General features: G+C 35.4%; 1 protein-coding gene across 2 annotated transcripts in view; it reads left to right on the forward strand.

Annotated features, from left to right (window-relative positions):
- Nucleotides 1-16,775, forward strand: part of RALYL (RALY RNA binding protein like) — a 680,251-nt gene that overhangs the window by 514,267 nt on the left and 149,209 nt on the right. The gene's annotated exons all lie outside the window — the stretch shown is intronic.

The following is a 16,775-nucleotide window of genomic DNA, read 5'->3' on the forward strand; positions in this document are numbered from 1 at the left end:
GCTAACAAAAGGAGTCAGTGTTCAAATAACACAGTACTTTAAAAAAAATTTTGAGACGTTTCAAACTATCATTAAATTGTATTTTTTCTGGAGAAATGTCCTTAGCATACGGTATAACTTACACACAAGAGGTACATGATCAATAAATGAAAAAACTGCTAATGTCATAGTATAGTCCAGTTAGTTAATTGAAACAAAAATATTTGTTGTTTTTTTTTTAAAGGTTAATCGTAAGAAGTTAACTATATGCATAAAAGAAGGAAGAGCAATGCATCCATGTAATTGATTACCCCCTTTTTTAGGTTCTTTCAGCCTTCTGCCTTCAGTAACTTGTGTCATAACTGTGGCTCCAGGGAGTGAGAAAGATCTAGAGAAAATTGAGAGAGGTAGACACCAATTCCTACAGGTCAATGATTTTGATGTGCACCAAGCATTAAAAGCAAGGAAATGCAGGTATAATGGAACATCCCCCAGGGGAAAATAATATCTTTCCTAGGATAATCCATTACACATTGGTCCTGGAGAAGTGTTACAGAGAATCAGTCTGTCCTTCAGCAGTCGGATTAAGTTATCCATCAGGCTGACTTGTGCACATATAGTTTAAATCAGGAAAGAACAGATAGTTGTCCTAAATTCTCTGTGCTCCTAAGGGAAAAAATAATTGAAAGCAGAAGTTGATGCTACTTATTGACCAAGTGAGATCATTGAATAACATTAAGCTTGGCATTATTCAATTTATCCATCCCTTTTTTGGTGCCTGATGGAGTTCTTTCTTTTCTGCTATTTCCTGGCAATCCTAAGAAAATAAATTACAGTCACAATATCTCCTAGTTTTAAAACTGCATTCAATTATTATTGTAGCACTTTGATAGCTGTAACACTTGCTAACTTCAGACAAATTGACTGCAGGATTAATGTAATCATTTCTATAGAAAGCATTTCAAAGCTTTAAAATGACAGCATTCTAAAATAAGATAGTGATTCCTTGACAAAGGATGAAGCTAAATGGGGAAGTTTTTTTACTCTGTATTCTTTCTTCTGCTTCAAAGGTCACTTTGCATTTGAGTTTTCCTCCATTTCAAACAGAATTTGACCACAATGAGTATCGGAATATAAAAGATACTATCAAAGAAAATGCCATGTAGCATTCTTGCTGATTGTCTTCCCCTGTCAAGCTACTCAAGTGCTTCTAGAGCAAATGCTATCAATTTATGCTCAATATTTGAGGATATGTTGGTCTACGAAAAGGGTTCAGACATCTTAGTCACCAACTTTATTCAGAGCTGGAGAGTTACTAAATAGAACTAAGTGCTAGAGAAGCTGGAACTACTTCATCCAAACAAACAAACAAAGAGCCTGAGGGGTGACTGAATAGCTTAAAGCTTATTAAGACAACCAAGAACATCTGGGCACACTTATCCTAAGTGCTGCAATGAAAAAGACCAAGATATAGAATGTCTAGAAATAAATATGTACTTGTTTAGTCAACATCAAAGGAAATTAAAGAGAAGAGTACTATTCAGTCCTAAAAAAGGAAAGAAATTCTGACACATGCTATTAGATGGATGAGCCTTAAAGACATAAGCTAAGTAAAATAAGCTAGTCACAAATGGATAAATACTGTATTATTCCACAATTATTCTACTATACAATTATTATTGTATTATGAGGTACCTGGTATGGTAGAAACAAAAGTAGGATGGTCCTCTGACAACCACCATCCTACTTTTGTTTCTACCATACCAGGTACCTCATGTCAGAGGACGGTCCAAGGGCGAATGGGGAGTTACCTTGTAATGGATATGGAGTTTCAGTTTGGAAAGATGAAGAAGTTTTGGAAATGGATGGTGGTGATTATTGTACATCAGTGTGAATGTACTTAATACCAATATCCATAATTCTTAGCTCAAAGCTCCTGAAAACTCCTCTGACCTCAAAGATTCTGGCCTCCATTCTGGCCATGGAGGTAGTCTGAATCCCACTGTGTGATGGATTCCCAGATACAAACCAAGTGTTCCTTGTTTTGTCTAAAAATGCTGCTGGATTGAGCCAGACATTTCCTGCCATTGCTTCTCTCTCTTTAGGTCCCACTCAAGCAAAGCAGGAAGCCATACTTTATTTTTTTTAATTTTTTTAAAGATTTTATTTATTTATTTATCTGACAGAGAGAAAGACAGCGAGAGAGGGAACACAAGCAGGGGGAGTGGGGGAGGGAGAAGCAGGCTTCCCGCCGAGCAGGGAGCCCGATGTGGGACTCGATCCCAGGACCCTGGGATCATGACCTGAGCCGAAGGCAGACGCTTAACGACTGAGCCACTCAGGCGCCCCATGAAGCCATACTTTAAAGAGACAAATTTGAACTTATCCTACTATACCCAAGGCACCCACTGCCTGATCTTTGTGGGGGGAGAAACTAGACTCCATTTAACTGTACAACCATCTCATTAAAAACACAGCTCAGCGTGTATATCAGCCAAGTATTATTTGCGACCCACACTTTGAAAATCGCCACTCTACACTATTCACAAAAAGATCAAGTTTATTCAGGGTTTTTTAAAGGAGGGTCAATAACTCTGGTTCACAATTGCTTTTCATTTTGCGATACTGGTTGCAGAGAATCATTTCAGTTGGAGAAGCAGAGATCTAGGATTGGTATCAGGATGGCACTCCTGATTTAGATCTTTTCAAAATCTGAGAGATGATGAATGATAGATGACGATATTAAAACCTTAAGGTACAGGCAGTTCTGCTATGCGGTTTGCTTTCAACTGTGAATCTGTTCCAAAGTAATGGATATACTAAGGAATAATTTAAGCATCGTGCAAATTTTCTGTTTGTCTATATGTAAGTTCATCTCGGAAAAATAGGTAAGTGTAGAAAGCACCCAACTGAAACTAGCCAAGTAGGAGCATGCACACACACGCCAAACACATGCACCTGTCGAACATCTACCAACCACCTCAGTTCATCAGTCACCTTAGTCCATCCATATCTGATGTACAACCTTCCCTATGACTTCAGATCCTACTCCTCGCACCACTTCACACTAACTCGCAAGCCGCAGCTTTTCCAAGGACCACTTCCAAAAGCAAATGTCAGGTCTTTTTTCAAAATAAAGTGCCATGTTTATTGTAATGCTTATGGATTTCTTAATGGTTCAGCATATGTAGCACTGTGCTATCATATTTATTAGGACCCTTTTTTCTTTAATGTATCACCGATGAAGTTTCGGAATGCTGTGCAGCAACCTGAATTTTCCCAGAAATCCTGGAGTTTTTATTGTGTTTTGTGGCACAGTACAGTGGTTTCTAAGAACATACGTATGTTACAAGAGAAGTGATTGCATTATATAAGTTATTATGTAAGTCAGTCTCAGGATTCACTGTCTGCTCCTAAGTAATGCAAAGAAAATGGAGCTTCTTTATTTTTCTGCAACTAGCCAATTTTCTTCATGAGGATCCCACTTGCTAGGTGGCACATAGGATTTTATTCTCATGAGACATCTCTTATTTATGCAAATAATACCCTTCTGGGACCTCTCTTTCCAGAATCCCAAGCAGAAAGGAGGCAGAAGACGCTGTTATTTTGTCTTCTCCTTCGACCCAGTTATTGGACTTCTGATGTACATATCTCACTGCCTACCTCCTACTTCTATCCCTGTCTTCTTCCCATACTCCATGGGGCTAAAAGCATATGATTTCCATGTCTGTATTTTTTTGGTTTGGACTTCTTATACATGTTATTCCTCTTCCAGGAGCAAGTAGCCTCATAGTCCAGCAGATTAGCGAAAGCAGTAGCCACTGGAGACTATGGAAGAACCTAGGATTGAGCCTGCAAGGTGCCTCTCAATATTTACTAAAAAAGAGTAAAAGCATAGAGAAAATTCTTTTATCTCTCAATGGAGCCTGGCTTTCAAGATTATTTTCTAGCTGCAGTCTCAAAAATCCTACTCTATATATCAAAATTTAAAAGTTGACTCTTTTTCTCCTTGCATTCCTGCAAAAACAACTTGAATCCTCTCCAAAGGCAATATAGACACCTCTCACAGGATGGGGGAAGTCACTGAAATAACAACAACAATAATACTAATACGTTTTTTTTTTCCAACAAATGTTAGTTCTATCAAAAGTATATGACTGTCTATTTGAGTTGGCATAGGTACAGGATTTTATGTCAGGGAGAAAAAATATGAATATTAAAAAATATAGAGAACTGAAATTTTCATGAAGCTTTGAGCATATTGAGAAAAATCTTACCTTTCTCAGTCTCAGATTCAAATCAGACAATTTTGCAAAGACTAATTTTTCACTTCAGAAAGGGCATAGCAGTTTCTTCATCATATTATAACCCAAGCATGGTATTTTGTGAAAAGAAAATAAGGGGAACAGTCATGGTCCATAAAGAGGAATTTTGTGGCCTTTTTATTTTATTGGACTATACCACCAAATACAACTCTTGAAAGGCATTCTTTCTTATAGTTTGTAGGTGGAAAAATAAATTCTATTTATTCCCTGATAGGAAATTGCATAAAAATGGTCTAGTGTTCCCTCAAGATAGCTCAACAAGAAACGAGCTTCATGCATAAAGTTGAAGGAATATAGAGAAATCTGTCAGAATATACCTGAATCTCATACACTCAACAGTAGAGTCATTTCAAGTAATTAGCAAAATTTACTTAATAACCAAATTGTAGGCAACCATTTAAGATACTTCATTTCTACCATGAGTTTAGTATGTAGATAATTAAATAAGTTATTTTTTATTTAAGTTAACTTTCAATTTATTAAAGTTACACGTTCAAGTCTTAATTTTGTTAAGATTTAGGTTAAATCATCTTACGTACTTTTTAAATTTAATCTATACATTTGGTAATTGTATTAAAATAATAAGTACTTGTTCTTTGATTAATGTCCAAATTAATTCTTTTAATAGACTGAATTTCCCTATAAAGTTAATCCCATTTATAAACAGGTAATTATATTGTATTAAACATTTATGACATTAAATATATGATTTTAGTATATCTGGCTCCCTCAATATTTTAAATTCCTGAAAAGGAAGACTTATAAATCTACTTACAAATTTTTTTCTAAGTAGATCTTGTAAATATTATTAAGTTATTATTTCAAATATCTTAACTAACAAAATTAAACAGATTGGACTAAATATTTAAAAACTTCACATAATGATTTGATTGGATTTGTCATTTTTCTACTTATTTTTTTCCTCTTTTCAGGGTTTTAAAAATACTTAGGTAAGGAGAACAATTAACACTGTAGTTAGACACAATTTAAGATCATGATATAAATATTTATCTCTTTATCACGTATTTGAGGCCAAAGAGAAACCTTGGCCCCTACATTCTTTCAGGTTCCAACCAAGTTACAGGTAAATACCTTGAAATGTTTCTTAGAGTTGCATTCTATATGCTTGGTCAAAAATAAAAGCCAAGGGGCACCTGAGTGGCTCAGTCGTTAAGCGTCTGCCTTTGACTCAGGTCATGATCCCGAGATCCTGGGATCGAGCCCCCGCATCTGGCTCCCTGCTCTGCGGGAAGCTTGCTTCTCCCTCTCACACTCCCCCTGCTTGTGTTCCCTCTCTCGCTGTCTCTCTCTGTGTCAAATAAATAAATAAAATCCTTAAAAAATAAAATAAAAAATAAAAGCCAAGTCCACATATTTCAGGTGAGAATTGGTTTTGCAACTTAGTGAATCACTAGTTCTCCTTGTCTCATTTTATCTTATTCCCTTTAAACTCTTCAGCTGATTGGGTAGGAAGGTACAATTCTGTTACTCCACTTAGGTTGCAGGTAAATTCTAGGACCACTTCAATGAATTCATCTGATCTTCTTACTGTCTGGAAGGATTCTTCATTCTTTTCATATATATTTTTTTCTAACTCTTGGCCATGATTCAACAGAGTTTAGTAACACGAGCATTTATTTGCAGGTAAAAACAGTAGGTCTGGTGTGGAATGTTAAGCGCAGCTTACCTAATTGTCAAATACAATGTGAGACTTTCAGTCATGATAGTAGAGCTTGAATAATATTTGGGCAATATGGATGTAAGATGAGTAAGATAGGAGAAGAGCAGCTCAGATGAAAAATAAAAAGATCTAGTTCTAGCCTGACTCTTATATTTAATCTTTGGAAAATCTCTAGAGTCAAGATGATCTATTATAATCCTTCCCCATGTTCCTACATCTGAAATTCTATGAGTTACTTTAAAAACAAAGGGAGCAATATATTGTCTCAAAAGTTTTTAAAGCCAGTAGCTACTATAGCATAAAAAAATGTAGCTTACAGTAAAACGTCTCTTTCTTAGGTTAGCATTCTACATGAATACATCACTTCAAATACATTGTCTTTGCATCTTGACTTCATACTATGCTAATATTTAATCCTTTGATCAGAATCTGAAATCTGCTTCTGCTTGAATGAAAATGTTTAATTAATAGTTGATTAATAATATGGAAGTATGTAACAATATTCAAAAATCCCCAAACATTGTTATTAATACAAGACATCAATGTTTATCCTATTGGTCGTATTTTGATGTGGGTTTTGACCCAATGCAAAACATAAGTAAGCAGGCATTTTCCCCAGTTTTCTCTTCTGTCCTTTACGTCCCTCATTTCCTTTCTACTTTCCTTGGCAATCCTCAGTTGCCCTAACATCTGCTTCTCTGCAATTAACTTCTAGATCATTTTTGGTTTTGCTACTTTCTGAAAAGACAATTCTCTGTAATGGCAGCAGCATTGCTCTGAGGATTGAACTGCACAATAAGTTAACCTCCCCATTGTCTAATAACTAGTGAAGGGAAGCAGTGAAGTTAAAAAAAAAATTATATGCCAAACGTTCAAAGAAATGGAGATTGAAATCTAGACAAAAGAATTCTTCAGTAACTGATACTGGGAGTTGTAGGAAAATAAGTATTATTACCTTTCTGCCGTGTTTCCTACCCCAGATATTACCATTGTTTATAGGCTTTTTACTTTGCATCCATATTATTTTAAGAGTGTCCTAACTGGTCCTGCCATCTGATGTATTTGCTTATAACAAATGTAGATTTGTAGCCATATCTCATTGCCTTAAATGCAACTCTGAATTTGTTATCCTTCTTCTGAATCATGTGTTCATTTATTTCACAAACCATTTTTGAGCACCTACAATGTGCTGAGAAACTCTTAGGCATTATCTCTTAGGATAACTCACCAGTAAGTATCATGTTTTATACACTATGAAAGAGGTAAATCCGAACAGCATAGACAAAGAATCTTTACCAAGAAGTCAGGAAAAATTGTCCACAAGAAATGATAGCTAAATTGAGTTTTGACCTAGTCAGGCAAAAATTCACAAGACATAAATTAAGAGAAAGGACCACGCATTTGGGGGCAATCACATGGCACCTACAACAGAGTAAATGTCTCTTTATTCAACACAATTAAGATGAGCTGTTGGTTAAATGGTGAAAGAGAAGAATCCTTTTAAAAGAATGTATCAATACTATATTAGTTGGATAGAGATTAGGCAACTATAACAAAATGCAGTGATTTTAACAAGGTAGAAATTACTTTCACACGTTAAAGTTGAACACATTTATCTGGGACTGATGTGGTGGCTTGTGTGGGGACAAGGGCACTTTCTGTTTTACTGTGATGTTACTCCTAGAACGTTACCCTTCTGCTCATGGTTGAAAATGGTCAAACAGCCATTCCAGCGGTGGGGGGAGGGGCTGTGGTTCACCTGCTTTTACATCCCGTCTTTCTTTCCTGCACTTATTTTGCTTGTATGGGGAGAAGACAAAGGGATTCTAGACCTTGTCTTCTTACATCTGACCTTGGAAAAGTGTTAGTCCTTTTGTGGCCATATCATTCTTCTTTTTAGCTTATTTCATGTGATTATGATAAGTATAGTAATGGCCTAAACAGGCCCTCTTGACAAGGAGTTTGGTCTCTAATGAGACCATTCTTTGGTCTAATACCCAGTCAGTAGAATCACTACATAATGCTCTGATATATGCATCTTTTTGCCCCCATGTTGAGGCAGTTATAGTCAAGCCTATGGCTACAAACCCCAACCACTCATGATGGATAATTCATACGTGTTGGCGGGCCTAAGCAGAATCTGGATTTGAACTGTGAATTTGAAGAGGCACTTCTGCCCCTCTCTACTTGACTGTCCCACCTTATCTTCTTCCCAGTTCCATTTCTCCTCTGCAGGTAGCCCCAGGAAAATCAAACAAGCTTAGTGATTATGTAGACATCCAGTGGCGAAGTTGAATATAATTCTTCCTTTCACGTCAAAATTCTCACACTTTATCAGTGATTTTCTGAGGATGTCCTGCCTTTGGCTTCAGAGATATACTCCAATTAGGTATATCTGTCCCCCTTTTCAGTGAAAGGAAAGGTGAGTGTACATAGTTCACAAGAATTACACACTCCCAAAAGGCAACGCTTCCCATCCCAACACCTCCTTTTTATTAAATGAGGGACCGAGAGATGAGGAGTAAAGAGGAGTGATAAGTGGCACCACCCAAGAGCCATGGAGAGGTAGATGACAATAATGATTATAAGAATAAAGAGAAGGAGGAGGAGAAGGAGGAGGAGGAGGAGAAAAGAAGAAGAAGAAGAAGGAGGAGGAGGAGGAGGAGGAGGAGGAGGAAGGAGGAGGAGGAGGAGGAGGAGGAGAAGAAGAAAGATGTAAAATAATAATACCCACAACAACAGCTAACCAGTGATTACATTACATGCCAAGCTCTCTCCAAATGTTTTGTACATACTAATTCATTTAATTACTCCCCAAAGCACTATGAGGTAGTACAATTTTTTGATGGGTGAGGTTAGCTAATTTGTCCAAGTTTCCAGTCTAGTGAGCACTGGAGTTAGAATTTGATCGCAGGTGTCTAGCTCCTGAGCCTGGTGCTAAGACCAGCTATGAATATGTCAATGGTTAGGCACCATGGGACATTGAGGTTTAGTTGTCAAGATGACATAGGGAGAGGGCACATGTGCAGTTTGAAGGAGCTATTGGAACATGGCAGAACTATATAAGTATGCTATAAGGCTACCAGTGAAGGGATGATTCGGAATAAAATGCTGGTATGGCCCATCAGATAAAGAAGCAATCATATCTCCTATGAACCAATGCTGTGTCTCTCAAAGCAAGTAGCAGCTTTTTTGTGTAGACTTACTGTGAAAATCATTGTTGACCACATATCAGTCTTTTCTGTCACAACTATACACATGAATAACATGCTGTCAACAGAAGCACGCTCTCAAGGCATCAAAGACACTGATGTATAGCAAGGACTTTAAATCTCAATTGTCCCTCCTTTATATTTATAGTATCTTTTGTGCACACATGTCTAACAAGTGCTAATAACCATAAATAAACTGGACTTTAATTCACTCTTGTGAGGTCAAACTAAAATGTTTAAATATTTTCTTGATAGAATTGGCAAACCATTGCTTTTACTGAATTAGTAGATTTTGCAGTGTGATTGAATTAGAGTATGTGTATGAGGATTGTGTCTATAAAAAATTGCCTCTGTAAGATATGAAAAGTAATCTGTCAATCTTATGTTTTATAATATTGAACCATAAGTGTTGTAAATATTAATACAAAGGTAATAATAGAACTATGTGGCCACAGTAGAAATCCAAGAAGATTCTAGTTCTACAATATTGTGACTAAATTTGTAATCCACTTAGTTTAATCATTCTTCACAGCAAATGTTTTATGACTTGACAGCTATTATTAAAAAGGTAAAATATAGCATACTGTAAAAAAAAAAAAAGCCTCTTACTGAGTGTTCTTGACATTTGACAATGCCATTAAGCTGAAAGTATTGAAGACAGAGTTTTAAATCATGTGAGCTGTTGTTAAGCTGGGTTTTTCCTAAAAGGTTTACAGAAAATTTGTTATAATTTATTGCCATAAACAAATAGAGGCAACCTATATTTTTCTGAATTTTTGAGATTAGTAATAATACTCATAAAGTGTAAGAGAATACATTATCTGGACCAATATACCATGGGTTTTATTATCCCTATGGCATCCACAATCCACCCAAAAAAAACAGTAGGAAATTTTGAAATATGAAGTGATAAATGTTTTTAAGTGCCTCTTCTTTTCTAAGAAGAAAAAAAACAGTAAAGCAAATAAGAGAGGTTTGAGGTAAGGAGATTTATTGATAGGCAGCCCTCAAAATGAAAGAAAAAGATTACGAGATCAGCATACAAAATTACAGAGACAACTTCAGTAAAATCCTATAGGGCACGTAACAGCCCCTCAGTGGCAGTGCCCTACCCTTTCCCATAGAAGCTAAAACATGTGAAAACATTCTAATGAGAGTGAAATCCTAGTCAGAAACCACATTCCCCCAAGAATAAATATTGATGGCTGACTACCATTTTATTTACGTGTATATCTTAGGAATTTGCTAGTAACACATGTCTATCTTCCTAACAACTGGATTTTCAACATAATAATTTCTACAGTGTTACCTGCTGATCCTCGAGCCCCAGCCTGAGGAGAGAAGTAGTTGTGCATAATTAGTTATATTCACATTTTAATATTCATATTGCTGATGATGCTTTCTTGTGATTTCTTATCTAAGCTTCATATGTGAGGCAAAGACATTAGAAAAGATACATTTTAAAAGGCTGTTGTGTTTTTGCATTAGCAGAACTAATTGATTTGTAGACAAGCACATTTTCCTTTACGTAATGAAGCATATTTTGATTACTCTGTGAATAAAATCACAATTATTGTTCTCTTTTTAAGATGTACAGAAATTATTTTTCTTCTTTAACAGTTTCTTCCTTGATTTAAGGACAATGAATGTGAACTCAACTATTCTTTTTTTTTTTAAGTTTTTATTTAAATCCCAGTTAGGTGACATACAGTATAATATTAGTTTCAAGTGTACAATATAGTGATTCAGTGCTTCCGTACAACACCTGTGTTCATCACAAGTGCCCTCCTTAATCCCCATCCGCTATTCCACCACCACCTCTCCTCTCTATTAGTTAGGAGCCTGTTTTTGGGTTTGCTTCCCTCTCTCTCTTTTTTTTTTTTCCTTTGTTCATTTGTTTTGAATTCAACCATTCTTATTTGAAATTTCCTGTGGTGCTATATCTTGTCCCCTCTTAATTAAGCAATGAAATATATGTATTGATACACACTAACAAGGAGAACTTAAATCAAGGAAGAAAGGGCTTCTATAGCCTCTACGTAGAAATATAGACCCCAATTTGTTATTGATGAATCTGAGTAAAATTTAGGAATATTTTTAATAGCATGATTATTAGATGATACACTGGTAATTAAATTCAGATCAGATGTGGTATCAAATATTACTGTAGCAGTAGAGGCCATTACAAAATAAAAGTACATAATCTCTATCCACTAGAAATTTCCTTAGGAATTAGTTTCAAAAGGTAAAACTAGTTCAGATTTCACAGAGAAAATAATGGGCACTGATTTATTTAAAAATACTATTTTCCCTACTGTAACATTTAAATAAGGAAATTCATTCAGCCTCATGAAAAAAAAAAAACCCGGGGTGCAATTTGTATATCTCTTTTATATTTATACATACAGATTATTTATATACTAGTCAACATTTAAGCTGGATTTGGGGAATTGTATTTTAGCAATGCAGGAGCAATGGATTCCTTTTAAAAGAAGCTGTGAGTACCAAATTTGTTATCTGAATGTTAGCAAAATTAAAAAAGAGGATGGAGAGAGAACTTGGCTAGTTGTCATGTAGTAAGCTTAGCATGGCTAGTATTATGTATTTGGTTAGCCAAGACAAATTACACTCATAGAGGGGAAAAAAATGATGTTCTATTTCAATAATCATTCAATTTGAAATTAAACATAAAAGTATCATGAAGTAAATGGTTATTTTTTGTTTAATGGTTATATGTACACGTATTTGGATGGAAGTTATTAAACTTTGTAAATTGCAGTCTAGAGAATATTTCTATATAGCAACATAAGAAAACCCATTAATTAACCTCAGTTTATGGCATGCTTTGTTCCATCAAGTTTAGACTACAAGGGAAAAGCAAAATAGAAGAACAGGGGAAAAAATTAGAGGTTAATTGCCTTTGTTGATCTCAGTAGTTATGACAGCTCTAATCCACTAAAATATGTGTAAAAATGGATGAATGTATTCTTAGTAAAATTGTGTGTTTTGAGAAATTTTATTCTCAACATTGAGGTTTTAATTTCATTTATAATCTGAATGAAAGTTGACTAAATTATATTCATAAAAATGCCAGTTTTGTATGTGTACATTGTCACACTAAAAATACTGACTTTCTCACAACTTCCCGATGAAATATACACATTCATATTAGAGTTTATTTGGAGAAATGGAGCCATATTCACCTAATTAGTATTTTTTTTCCTTTTCTGTTTATTTCTTCTCTTTTGATAGGTAAATACAAACTTTAGAGTAATGATATTAGTTATCTATCACTACCTAACAAGTTATCCCAAAGTCTCATTCCTAAAATAATAAACATTTATTATTTTACCCTTTCTGTGGGTCAGGAAATCTTAGCATAGCTTACCTGTGTGGTTCTAGTTTAGAGTTTCTCACAAGACTGCCATCAGAGTTTTAGTTAGAGCTACAACCATCTAAAGATTTGACTAGGTAAGGATATTCTTCCAACTTCACCCATGTAGTGGCTGGCAGGGTTTGGCTCTTCACCACATGGCCTCTCCACAGAGTGCCTGATGACATAGAATCCACTCCCTCGGAATGAGGAAGAAATCCCAGAGAAAGAGAGAGTGTACCCAAAGTAGAAGACACAGTCTTTTTATAACCTAATATAGGAAGTGATACACCATTTACCGCCACATTCTATTATCAGAAGTGAGTCATACATTCTATTGATTAGAAGCAAGTCCAGCCCACACCCAGGCAGAGGTGAATTATATTCTACTTCTTGAAGGAAAAGGTATTGTATTAGTTTTCTATTGCTGCTGTAACAAATTACCATAAATTTAGTGGATTAAAATAATACAAATTTAGTATCTTAGAGTTCTGTAGGTCAGAAGTCCAGCATAGGTCTCACTGGGTAAAATTACAGGGGTCAGCTGGGCAGTGCTCCTTTCTGTAGACTCTGAGGGATAATTTGTTTCTTTGCCTTTCCTTGCTTTTAAAGGCTTCCCACATTCCTCTGCTCATGGCTACCTTCTTCCATCTCTAAAACCAACACTGGTGATCTGAGTCCTTTTCACATTACAACACTCTGACCTTCTCTCCTTCCTACCTCTTCCAAATTTAAGGACCATTGTGATTACACTGGGCCCACCAGGATAACCTTGGATAGTCTTCCTATTTTAAAATTAGCTTATTTCATCTTTGTCATATAATGTAACATATTCACAGGTTCTGGGAATTAGGCTCTGCATGTCTTCGGGGGGGGACTATATTTCTGCCTATTACATGTATGAAAGAATTTGTGGACATATTTTCTAAACTACCTTAGTAATCAGTGACTATTAAATAATTCTCCTAGGATCTGCCTTCTTCCCAAGTACAACACATTGAAGATCCTGTCTCTTCAGAATATTCATCAAAAGCTAATGAGCACTAACCCAAGTAGCAAACTGCCTGCAGTAGTCATTCAATATCCAATGGAGATAAACATCCCTATCTTTCTTTTGCTCAGGCATTTGTGGTTGCCAAAAGCAATAGGATAGAATTTCTACCCTTAAAGCAGGAGCAGGTAATTGGGTAGTTTGAGGAATGTACCTCTGGAGTCACAAAGAATCTAGGTTGAACATGGGTTCTGCCAGAATACTAGGTGCATGACCTTATGCAACTTACTCATCTCTCTTGCCTAAAGTTTTACTCTCTATAAATGGGGAAAGCAGTATTGATTTTGCATAGATATCGTGCAGATTAGTTTATAGTTCAGAAATGTATAGTTCAGAAAAAAGTCTAGTATATTTTTATAAAATGGCTACCATTAACCCCACTATGGTATCTGTGATATTAATGTTTTCTTTTAATGCCTATAAATCACTAATTAAAGTCATATTTTAGGCCCTCCCATGAGCCAGGTACCTAACCTAGACATCAAGAATTCCTTTTGAGGGAAAAATTGAAAATATAATTCAGGAAATCCACTTCTGGGTATTTATCCAAAGGAAACAAAAACACTAACTTGAAAACATATCTGCATCTCCATAGCATTTTTTTTATAGTAGCCAAAATACGGAAACAAACTAAGTGTCCATCAGTGGATGAATAGATAAAGAAAATATGGGATAGATAGAGAAATAGATATAGATTTAGATATATGTATGTATACCATTGTATATGTGTATATACATGAATATTATTTACCCATAAAAAAGGAAGGAAATCCTGTTATTTGTTAATAACATGGATGGAACTTGAGGGCATTATATTTAGTGAAATAAGTCAGACAGAGAAAGACAAATACTGTATGATATCACTTATATGTGGGATCTAAGAAAAAAAAAATCAACAACCGACCTCATAGATGAAGAAAACAGATTGGTGGTTGCCAGAGGCAGGATAGGGTGGAGGGCAGGTGAGATGGGTGAAGGTAGTCAAAGGTACAAACTTCTAATTATAAAAAAATAAGTCATGGGCATGTAATGTACAGCATGACAATTAGAGATAATAGTACTGTATTGTATATTTAAACATTGTTAAGAGAGTAAATCTTAAAAGTTCTCATCACAAGAAAAAAAAATTTGTAACTGTGTGGTGATGGGGTGAATGTTAACTAGACTTATTGTGATGATCATTTCATATATACGCATATGTTAAATCGTTATAATTCTATACATCAATTACATCTCAATAAAAATTAAAAAAATTTCAGAAAGAAACAATTCTTTTTGAAATCACATTGCCCTGGCTTCCCACCTTATGGGCAATTTCTCCATAATAATTATTCTGAAAGTCTTTTAATAACAATGATTAATTATTTTGTTCATAAATTTTTAATGGGCTCTAGGCTAACTTATTTATGTCTTTAAATGTTTATTTTAAGATTAAAACCCTGTTTTTTACTATTAAATGAAAACTATGAAATTGGTGACATTATTTGTGAATGGTATTGCAAATTTAGTTTAAAAATTCACATTGAAAATAAAATTATATGATTTTTACAGTGATAACATGAATACAACTTTGAGTAGAATACAGCATGGTAAAAAATAACATTCTTAGCAAAAAATGAAAGCTGTGGAGCAGAAATGTACTTTGAACTGTTATGGCATATAAATAATTCATAATTGCATCAAACAAGCTATGATATTCTACTAGTTTATACAAACTGACCTGTAAGTATCACATTTTATATATATTTTTATGTTTATAGAGTCAGGAAACAGAACAGAAATTTTGGTGATGAATCTGATTGTGAACTAAAAACATCAACATATCATTACAAAATCTCTCTCTGCTATCTATCATCAATTGAATTTCAGATGTTTGAGCTCTTACTCTAAATTTTGGTTACATATTCTTCAAATTTAGTTGGAAATCTCTAATTAAAATGTTCAGCAAGGGGCCCCTCAGTGGCTAGTCGATTAAGCGTCTGCCTTCGGCTCAGGTCATGATCTCAGGGTCCTGGGATGGAGCCTCGCATCAGGCTCCCTGCTCAGTGGGGAGCCTGCTCCTCCCTCTCTCACTCCCCCTGCTTGTGTTCCCTCTCTCCCTCTCTGTCAAATAAATAATTTTTTTAAATCTTAAAAAATAAATAAATGAATAAAATCTTTAAAAGACATATTCAGCAAGATTCAAATTTGGAAGTTTATAAAGAATTTTGATTATTAAAAGCAAATCTCTTAAGTGAGAAGACAATTCTTACAAAAGCAATGAATGGAGTAAATAAATTACACAGTGACAGCTCTAAAGATATACAAGATTTAATTTTCATTTTCCTATTATACTGCTTTGAAATGTCTCAACTTGAGGGAAAAGTCTTTTGACTTTTTATAAAGTCCTATTTATAATTAGGGAGTTTTATTTTGTACCAAAATGAAATGAAATTGAAACTTGCCATCAGGGAAGTACAAATCAAAACCACAATGTGATACCACCTTACACCAGTATAATGGCTAAAATTAATAAGATAGGAAACAACAGATGTTGGCGAGGATGCGGAGAAAGGGGAACCCTCCTACGCTGTTGGTGGGGATGCAAGCTGGTGCAGCCACTCTGGAAAACAGAATGGGGAGGTTCCTCAAAAAGTTGAAAATAGAGCTACCCTACTACCCAGCAATTTCACTACTAGGTATTTACCCCAAATATACAAATGTAGTGAAAAGAAGGGGCACATGAACCCCAATGTTCATAGCAGCAATGTCTACAATAGCCAAACTGTGGAAGGAGCTGAGATGCCCTTCAACAGATGAATGGATAAAGAAGATGTGGTCCATATATACAATGGAATATTACTCAGCCATTAGAAAGGATGAATACCTACCATTTGCATCGACAAGGATGGAACTGGAGGGGATTATGTTAAGTGAACTAAGTCAATCAGAGAAAAACAGTTATCATATGGTTTCACTCATATGTGGAACATAAGGAATAGTGCAGAGGATCATAGGGGAAGGGAGGGAAAACTGAATGGGAAGAAATCAGAGAGGGAGACAAACCATGAGAGAGTCTGGACTCCGGGAAACAAATTGAGGGTTGCAGAAGGGGGGGGTGGGGATGGGCTAACTGGGTGTTGGGCATTAAGGAGGGCACATGATCTGATGAGCA

Source organism: Neomonachus schauinslandi, chromosome 4 (genome assembly GCF_002201575.2).
Source record: "Neomonachus schauinslandi chromosome 4, ASM220157v2, whole genome shotgun sequence".
NCBI classification, from domain to species: Eukaryota; Metazoa; Chordata; class Mammalia; order Carnivora; family Phocidae; genus Neomonachus; species Neomonachus schauinslandi.